Genomic DNA, 9,908 nt, shown 5'->3' on the forward strand with positions numbered 1-9,908 from the left:
GACTTTTTCTTTAAGGGGAATCAACACACGCAAGAGTTTTTTGGAGGGAGCGGTAGAGGACTTGAAGGACTAATTGGGCTGCCATTTCGACACATCAAGGGAGTATTTTTCCGATACAATACAAGTTAGTTTTTGGATTTTTGATACAATGTTTCTTTTTAGTTTGGGTTTTATTTGATTGGTTTAATTAATTGTTTGTGATAAATTCTTTTAAATCTTGATTTCGAACAATCTCTTATTTTTCTTAGATTAAATGTCTCTCTTTTATGATTGCAATTCATTAGTTCTATGCTAGTTTATTTTAGTCTACATGAAAGTTTAAATAAAGTTTATATTTTTAGTTTAATTTTAGTTTATTTTTAATTTGAATGAGTTATTGATCTTAAGTCTATTAGTTTAATTGGACTTGTAAGGTAAAGTTTATATGTTTAGTTTATTTTTAATTTGAATGAGTTATTGATCTTAAATCTATTAGTTTAATTGGACTTGTAAGGTAAAGTTTATATTTTTAATTCCGATTAGTTTAAATTCTAGTTTATTTTTAATTTGAATGAGTTATTGATCTTAAATCTATTAGTTTAATTGGACTTGTAAGGTAAAGTTTATATGTTTAGTTTATTTTTAATTTGAATGAGTTATTGATCTTAAATCTATTAGTTTAATTGGACTTGTAAGGTAAAGTTTATATTTTTAATTCCGATTAGTTTAAATTCTAGTTTATTTTTAATTTGAATGAGTTATTGATCTTAAATCTTTTAGTTTAATTGGACTTGTAAGGTAAAGTTTATACTTTTAGTTTAATTTTAGTTTATTTTTAATTTGAATGAGTTATTGATTTTAAATCTATTAGTTTAATTGGACTTGTAAGGTAAAGTTTATATCTTTAATTCCGATTAATTTAAATTCTAGTTTATTTTTAATTTGAATGAGTTATTGATCTTAAATCTATTAGTTTAATTAGACTTGTAAGGTAAAGTTTATATTTTTAATTCCGATTAGTTTAAATTCTAGTTTATTTTTAATTTGAATGAGTTATTGATCTTAAATCTATTAGTTTAATTGGACTTGTAAGGTAAAGTTTATATTTTTAGTTTAATTTTAGTTTATTTTTAATTTGAATGAGTTATTGATTTTAAATCTATTAGTTTAATTGGACTTGTAAGGTAAAGTTTATATCTTTAATTCCGATTAATTTAAATTCTAGTTTATTTTTAATTTGAATGAGTTATTGATCTTAAATTTATTAGTTTAATTGGACTTGTAAGGTAAAGTTTATATTTTTAATTCCGATTAGTTTAAATTCTAGTTTATTTTTAATTTGAATGAGTTATTGATCTTAAATCTATTAGTTTAATTGGACTTGTAAGGTAAAGTTTATATTTTTAGTTTAATTTTAGTTTATTTTTAATTTGAATGAGTTATTTGATTTTAAATCTATTAGTTTAATTGGACTTGTAAGGTAAAGTTTATATTTTTAATTCCGATTAGTTTAAATTCTAGTTTATTTTTAATTTGAATGAGTTATTGATCTTAAATCTATTAGTTTAATTGGACTTGTAAGGTAAAGTTTATATTTTTAGTTTAATTTTAGTTTATTTTTAATTTGAATGAGTTATTTGATTTTAAATCTATTAGTTTAATTGGACTTGTAAGGTAAAGTTTATATTTTTAATTCCGATTAGTTTAAATTCTAGTTTATTTTTAATTTGAATGAGTTATTGATCTTAAATCTATTAGTTTAATTGGACTTGTAAGGTAAAGTTTATATTTTTAATTCCGATTAGTTTAATTTCTAGTTTATTTTTAATTTGAATGAGTTATTGATCTTAAATCTATTAGTTTAATTGGTCTTGTAAGGTAAAGTTTATATTTTTAATTTCGATTAGTTTAAATTCTAGTTTATTTTTAATTTAAATGAGTTATTGATCTTAAATCTATTAGTTTAATTGGTCTTGTAAGGTAAAGTTCATATTTTTAATTCCAATTAATTTAAATTCTAGTTTATTTTTAATTTGAACGTGTTATCGATATTAATTCTTTAGTTTAATTGATCTTTTGAGGAAAAGTTTACATTTTTAATTCCAATTAGTTTAATTCTAGTTATTCATGTGTTTCTTAAAATTTAAATGTTAGTTTTTTGGATGATAATTTTGTTAGTTTATTTGATTAGGAAGTTATAAATTTGTTGCCTTAGCGATTATTGGTCAAATTTTTTTGAGGGCCACTGGAAAACCCATGAAGGTTGGCCTTTACCCTGACCGTTTTAATTGACAAGATTTTCTAAATCCTTTATTTCGTGATCTTTGTTTCCTTTTGTTTTGATTGATATTTTGTTTTCTATTTTTGTTATTTTAAAAATTAATTTCTTTTATTTTAAAACAAAACTTTTTTTCTAAAAAAAAACCCTTTTAAGAAATTTTTAATATTCATTTAAAGCCTCTAGAATCAAAATCTCTTTTCTATTTTAAAAATAACATGCAACCACATCTTAATCGATTTGCATCCTTCTCAATTTTCAACAAAAATTTTGGTTTTAAACGAAATGTGAATCAAAGCTTGTGGTCCCAAATAAATGGGACAATTTTAGGTTAAATTCGTGTATATTAATTTGGGAAATTGGTGAAACCCCTACATAAGAAAATCTTTTTCAAAATTTATTTTCGCTACCATCCTGCTATTTATTGTAATTATATTTACACTTTTCTTTTTAGGAATTGTGTACGAGATATGTATGATAATTAATTATTCCAAATTCTGATAATTTTTGCTAATTAATTAGATAAGCATGCTAGGATTTATTATTTATTATTTATTATCTAACCCCCATGTCTTGAGGAAGCGCATTAGGAGTTATATATGCTATCCAGGTGCGTTCCCAAAATTTCATGAATATGCATGTCATTGTCCTTGTTTGATGTCATATGTGATTGTCTCGATGCTTGTTTGATCATCCTTGATAAAATGCATGTCGTGTGTCATATTTCTGAATTAACCATTGATGTTTTATGATAGCGCTTAAGAAGTAGTTCAAGTATGCACCTTAACTTTCCTTTATTGTGATTGATCTCCTTATTTAGCATGCTACTTTTTGAAATCACCTAGTTTACTTAGGTATCTACAATTAATCAATTAATTGCCCCATTTCCCCAATTTAGTCAGTAAAGACCTCTTTAGGGCTTAGAGGGGTGCTACCTCCTAGAGTTACCTTCCCAATAAGTAACCTGATCCTTGGAACTAGACTCGGGTTTTTTTCAAAGACATGCTTTATTCCAAAAATTATGGAGTCACATTTTAGGGTTTTTATTTCTTGTTTTATTTTCCCTTTAAAATAAAAATAAAATAAGTGACGACTCCAACTTTTCCAAAACTAAATAATTTTTCACAAATAAAAAGCGAGTCTCGCCAATCGAGTGGGGACGCAAGTGAAAAATGCGGGTCCACACAACATTTTTATTATTGCCATATACATCAAGTCAACACTCATGTATATTTAAACATAGTATCAATAAGAATTTTCAATGTGTGCTTTCTCGTTTATCCCTGCAACCCTTCGTCTTTCTTCTTCTTAATTGTGGCTAATCCTGGTTTGAGATATCTTGCAAGGAAAAAGAAAAACTACAAAATGAAAGGAAATAGAATCAAAATCAACAATGTGATTGAAGTATTCACAAGTGATTGAAGTATTTAAATAATTGTCTAGAAATTGAACAACAATAAAAATAATTGATTTTAACTATTTCTTCATAGTAGGAAATAAAAAAGAAATGTATGCATTTATCGTGATAGCCTTATAAAAAAAATCTTTTTTTATTGTTTTTTATATAACTTAGTTTAATGATTATATTATTATGACTTTGTTTTTATTTTTCTAAATAATATTTCAAGATTATTTTTTTAAGAACTCATTTATCTTTATGTTTATAATTTTAATGGGTTTAAAAATACTTAAATATATCAAATTCTAAGATAAGTTGAATGACTTAAAAAATATTTAAATATTTAAAAGATCAAATTATAATATTTAAATTATTATAGGTATTTATTTCTAAATATTTAAGTCTATAATAAATATGCACCCCATTTCACCATCTACCAAGTAAGTCTAACGGTTGAAGTAGGAATCAAACTTCTTGATTTCATTACGAGAAATGAAGTAAACACATCATTAATTATCGGATTTATCTATCCAATTATCAATTATTATCCTCTCATTTAAATTTTTGATTTAACTACCCAACCTCATGAATTAGCTCTTAAAAATAAAAAAAATAAAAATCAAGGCAGCCATTATTTTAATAAACTTATCTATTTTATTATTTTTCTGTCCCTGCGAAAATCTTTTATGGATTACAACTTACAACCCAATGAATTTATTGGGCCGGGCTTGGGACTTTAGAGACTTTGCTTTTGTACCTAATTTAACTCAAAACCTTTTGATTGCAAGGAAGCTTATAAAAAGGGTTTCTTCATCAGTTTATTTTGGCAATAATAAGTGCCGTATTGTTGATGATAAAAAACAATCCCACAATGACCAGACTATTGTTGAAATGTCCATGACTAACAGCCGGTTTGATTATATTTTTTAAAACTTGTTTTCAAAAACTACTTTTAAATTAAAAAATAAAAAATAATTTTTTAATATTTTATAAAAATAAGGGTCTATTTGATTGGTGTCTCCGACAACTGTTTTCTATTCTTCGAAACAAAACACACAAAAAGCAAGTTTGGGAAGTGGTTGTTCTCTTGATTCCCATCGTTCTCCGTGTTTTCGAATCTCCCTTTTCAAAAAGTTGTTTCCCTTGTTTTTCCTACTGTTCAGAGAACAAAGAAAAAACGGCATCTCTCCGTGTTTTCAATTTGGTGTTCTCCGTGCTGTCCCTGTGATATTTCCTCCGACACGTCTGCAACCTCCAACACGTCTACTACGAGTCTCTCTACCAGCACAATACCAAGGTGCGATTCGCTCATTTTTTTCTATCAAATCCCTCTCATGGACGCAAATCCCAGGTGCGATTCGCCACCCTAGCTTCGCTCTTGTCTAATTTATCATGAAATTTCTGTAGGGCTTTTAGTTTTCAAGCATGCTTCTTCTTGGTTACTCTGTTTGGTTTTTGAGAAAATCTGGATTTTTTTTCTTGGGGTTTATAAGATTTAGGGATTTTTTTTTCTCCATAAGGGCAGTGATTCGCAAGTTCTTGGTAGTTCTGGGTCTAAAAACAAAGTACCAGAAAAGGAGAAAAAACCAGAAAGAGGGAAAAAGTTTCTGATGTTCATTCTAGAAAATACTGAAAGGTTGTGATGGGTTCTTGTGGTTCTCATTACCTCTGTTATGATATTGGATCACAGATCAGTTTTCGACCCTACCCTTTAATTTCTGTATACTCACATTATATACAAGAACTGGTAAATGCAATTAATGATTGAACTTAAAATTGCAGTACTGGTAATAATCACTTCTGGATGCATTTCAAAATTAACAAGTATGCAGAATGGAGTTTCTACAAGGTTTCCCATTAAAGATCTTTGGGCACTTCATTACTTCTTAGGTGTTGAAGTTCTTACCACTGCACATGGGTTGTTACTTACTCAAGGTAATTACATTTAGGATGTTCTTTCTTGTACCAAAATGTCTGGTGCTAAGGAAGTTCACATTTCTCTTTCCACCAACTCCGTTTTATCTCTCCATGATAGTGCAAACCTTTCTGATGCTACTGAATATCGATAGGTTGTTGGTAGCTTATAGTACTTGTTTATTACACGCCCTAATGAATTTATTATGGATTACAACTTACAACCCAATGAATTTATTGGGCTGGGCTTGGGATGGTTGTAAGAAAATCCCTGCTTTAGAGACTTTGCTTTTGTACCTAATTTAACTCAAAACCTTTTTGATTGTGAGGAAGCTTACACAAAAAGGTTTCTTCATCAGTTTATTTTGGCATTGTTGATGATAAAAAACAATCCCACAATGACCAGACTATTGTTGAAATGTCCATGACTAACAGCCTATTTGATTATATTTTCTAAAACTTGCTTTCAAAAACTACTTTTAAATTAAAAAATAAAAAACAATTTTTTAATATTTTATAAAAATAAGGATCTGTTAGGTTGGTGTTTATGAGAAATGTTTTCTATTCTTCAAAACAAAAAACACAAAAAGCAAGTTTGGCAAGTGGCTGTTGTCTTGATTCCCATTGTTCTCCGTGTTTTCAAATCTCCCTTTTCAAAAAACAACAAAAAGTTGTTTCCCTTGTTTTTCCTACTGTTCAGAGAACAAAGAAAAAACGGCGTCTCTCCGTGTTTTCAATTTGGTGTTCTCCGTGTTGTCCCTGTGATATTTCCTCCAACACGTCTGCCACCCCCAACACGTCTACTACGAGTCTCTCTACCAGCACCATACCAAGGTGCGATTCGCTCATTTCTTTCTATCAAATCCCTCTCATGGACGCAAATCCCAGGTGCGATTCGCCACCCTAGCTTCGCTCTTGTCTAATTTATCATGAAATTTCTGTAGGGCTTTTAGTTTTCAAGCATGCTTCTTCTTGGTTACTCTGTTTGGTTTTTGAGAAAATCTGGATTTTTTTTCTTGGGGTTTATAAGATTTAGGGATTTTTTTTTTCTCCATAAGGGCAGTGATTTGCAAGTTCTTGGTAGTTCTGGGTCTAAAAACAAAGTACCAGAAAAGGAGAAAAAACCCGAAAGAGGGAAAAAGTTTCTGATGTTCATTCTAGAAAATACTGAAAGGTTGTGATGGGTTCTTGTGGTTCTCATTACCTCTGTTATGATATTGGATCACAGATCAGTTTTCGACCCTACCCTTTAATTTCTGTATACTCACATTATATACAAGAACTGGTAAATGCAATTAATGATTGAACTTAAAATTGCAGTACAATAATCACTTCTGGATGCATTTCAAAATTAACAAGTATGCGGAATGGAATTTCTACATTTTAAAAATGCATATTTTGTATATTTAGTAGTAATAATCATTTTTAGATCCAATATTATAGCTCTCAATCCATTCTCTTCCAGAGATGTGAGACCCCAATAATTATTAAAAAACAAAAGTCAGCCCATGTTGCAGGTGTTTTGGACCTTTGGTTGCTCAGAGTGCTTAGGAATTGATTGCTAAGTCAGTTGTTTGGAAGGCCTCATTCTTGGGCAAACACAAGATACTTAATATTAAATTTATATTTTGGCTTCGTGTATTATATTAGAGAAGATACATTTTTCAAAATAAAAATCTACCGACACCATTCTTATATATTTTACAGACATTTTAGCAATAGACTATGGATTATTTTTGTTTGTTTTCAAACAACATTTTTAGCAAATGTGAGAAAGAACCTTCCATCATCAATGAACATTTGTTTCTTCTCACATAAGCATACCTACTAATATTATTGCAATTATTATATGAACTAGCTAGTAATTGAAGTTTTCAAATTCTTAATTGTTTTCTTCAAAAATCCATTTGGATTTAATCTTTGCCTATTGCAAGTTGTGTGACTCTCTAAGTGAAAACAGCCGACAGACATAAAATAAAAAGATGTGAAAGTCCATTTAGATGGGCTGGAATTTTCATAGCTTTCATCTTGTATTTAATTTATATTGTTTTGCCTTGGTGTTTTTCTTCCTCTTTATTGCTGATTTTGATATGGGTTTCTTGTATTTTTTCTGAATTCCATATGGGTTCCAAATTTGATCTTGAAGTGATTTTTCTTGTTCCTTTATCTTGATGTTCACTTGCATTTATCATTATTTTTTTCAATATTCAATATGAGACTCATTAATTTTCTCCATTTTTTCCCAGTGATTCTCAACTATATATATTTTTTTTTCTCCATTTTGGTTGATAAAAAACTAAGACCATGAAAAAGGGTAAACACTTTGAAGCCCTTATCTTGCTTTGTAGTTTCGAAAAGATAAAGAAATTGTTTGTCTTTTTCATTTGTTGGATGTTGGATTCAATATTTCAATTTCTCATAGTAGCAACCAAGTGGAGAATCATATGTTCTTGCAATTATAAATCTTTTATATTAACATTAGGCTAAGATAGATCACTTTTATGATTTCTTTGAATATTTCCTGGTTCATTAATGCATCTTCTAGAGTGCCGTAGGTTTTGAATGACCTCTGCTCTATTTAAAATGATTGTGATTTGTGTTTCATTAATTTGATTTCTCATTTCTTGCAAATGGGCCATTGGTTTTGGACCTTCGGTTTTGTATTACTGTGATTTTACAAGTCCTGCTCTTGGTCTAGTTCTTGTAGTGTAACAAAAAATGGTTTTTGTCTGTTCCCTTTCTTTGATTTGCAGGTGCTTATAGCATTGGAGTGCTTCACTACAAATTCTTCCTAGACCATTTGTACAACTTCCAAGGGAAGTAGGCCTGACCCAAGTATTAACTACACCACTGGGTTAGGTTCGGCTCAATTGTTCAAAGGTGGGCTGACAAGGAGAGAAGGTGTTGTATTCGCTTGTTGAGTCTATCTCCTGCTAGTTTGCGCTTTATTCTTTGCTTGTCGCTACCCAAAATGTCTCTTGTAATGATCTGAAATGTACTAATACTTGAATCGTTATTGTTTTTACATTTTTGTTTTAGCTACTAGATTACATCAATGGTTGATACCTTTTCACTGGATGTAGATGAACAGATTTATGAGTCCCTTTATTGCCTTTCATCAATTAGACTACAATGAAACATTCTTCTCATTGTAGTGTGTGCTTTGACATGGGGGTTTTCATGTAATGACTACTTTTAAAGTGAGTATAAACCAAAGGTGCATGCAAAGGGAATGACTACAAGCAATGAAGAACAATTAGTCCAAGGATGAGGTGAAGAAGTAGTGGTGGACAAATTTGTAGACTTCCATGCTGTATAATATACTAGTAAAGTAATCCTTTGTTCTAAAAAAAATATAACTCACACAGATAAATTTCATAATATATAGAATAGTTTTAAAAAAAAATTTAAATGAATCTAAAAATTATTTATATAATTACAATATCAAGTTAATTAAAAAAAATACTCAATTTTTTTTTTAAAAAAAACTTCCAAACATATTTTTTGCTTTTCTTGTTCTAAAATGCCTTTTTTATTAACTCAATCAAACATGTTTTTTTTTTTTTGAAAAACAAAACTATTTTTCAAAATTAAAATTCTCAAACGTAATTTTGTTTCTAAAAATATCAAAAACTGTTTTTTCATAATAATTTTTTAAAATACTTCCCAAACAGGCCGAAAGATGTTTGATAAGTTGTTTTTAAAAACAATTTAAAAAAATGAAAAACAAAAAACTTATTTGGATAAGTTGTTTTTTAATTTTTTTTGTTTTTAATTTTGTAAGAATTTGTAAATTCAATTTATATAATATAATTTAAATGTAATTCAAATCTTATTAAAAATGAAAATATTTATAATTACCAATAAATTAAAAAATAAATATATGGCTTTTAGCAAAACATGAATAATAAAATTATAAATTATATTTTTTATAAAAAAATTATTTTAGTATATATTAGAAAATAATTTTCCTCCAGACCAAACAACACCAAAAGAGAAAGATAATAAGTAGTACCTCATATATTATTATGGAAGGCATTAGAAAATAACCCAGATTTTTGCCTTCAAAACCTTACTTTGTCTGCTTCTCCCTTCCGGTTCAAACTCACACCTTCCAACGACGTAAGTGACTACACCTTGTTCAATTGTTTCTCAAATAAAACAGACAGCTCAAATTACTTTTTGTCCATCCCTTGCACCATTCTCTTCAGCAACCCAGTCTATGATGTTGGTTCTTACTATAATCTTGACCGCTTGGACCTATCCTCTTGCCACAAGATTTACAACGTTACGCTCCCAGATGATATAGTTAATGGGAAAATGATTTTTCCTTAACAT

At 28.6% G+C, this 9,908-nt stretch overlaps 1 long non-coding RNA gene across 1 annotated transcript; it reads left to right on the plus strand.

Annotated features, from left to right (window-relative positions):
• Positions 1 to 4,693: 4,693 nt before the first annotated feature.
• Positions 4,694 to 8,692, plus strand: LOC117933040. Its single transcript, XR_004654275.1, has 2 exons — positions 4,694 to 6,458; positions 8,324 to 8,692. It is a non-coding gene; the product is annotated as an uncharacterized LOC117933040 (long non-coding RNA).
• Positions 8,693 to 9,908: the final 1,216 nt, after the last annotated feature.

This window comes from Vitis riparia, chromosome 16 (genome assembly GCF_004353265.1).
Source record: "Vitis riparia cultivar Riparia Gloire de Montpellier isolate 1030 chromosome 16, EGFV_Vit.rip_1.0, whole genome shotgun sequence".
Lineage (NCBI taxonomy): Eukaryota > Viridiplantae > Streptophyta > Magnoliopsida > Vitales > Vitaceae > Vitis > Vitis riparia.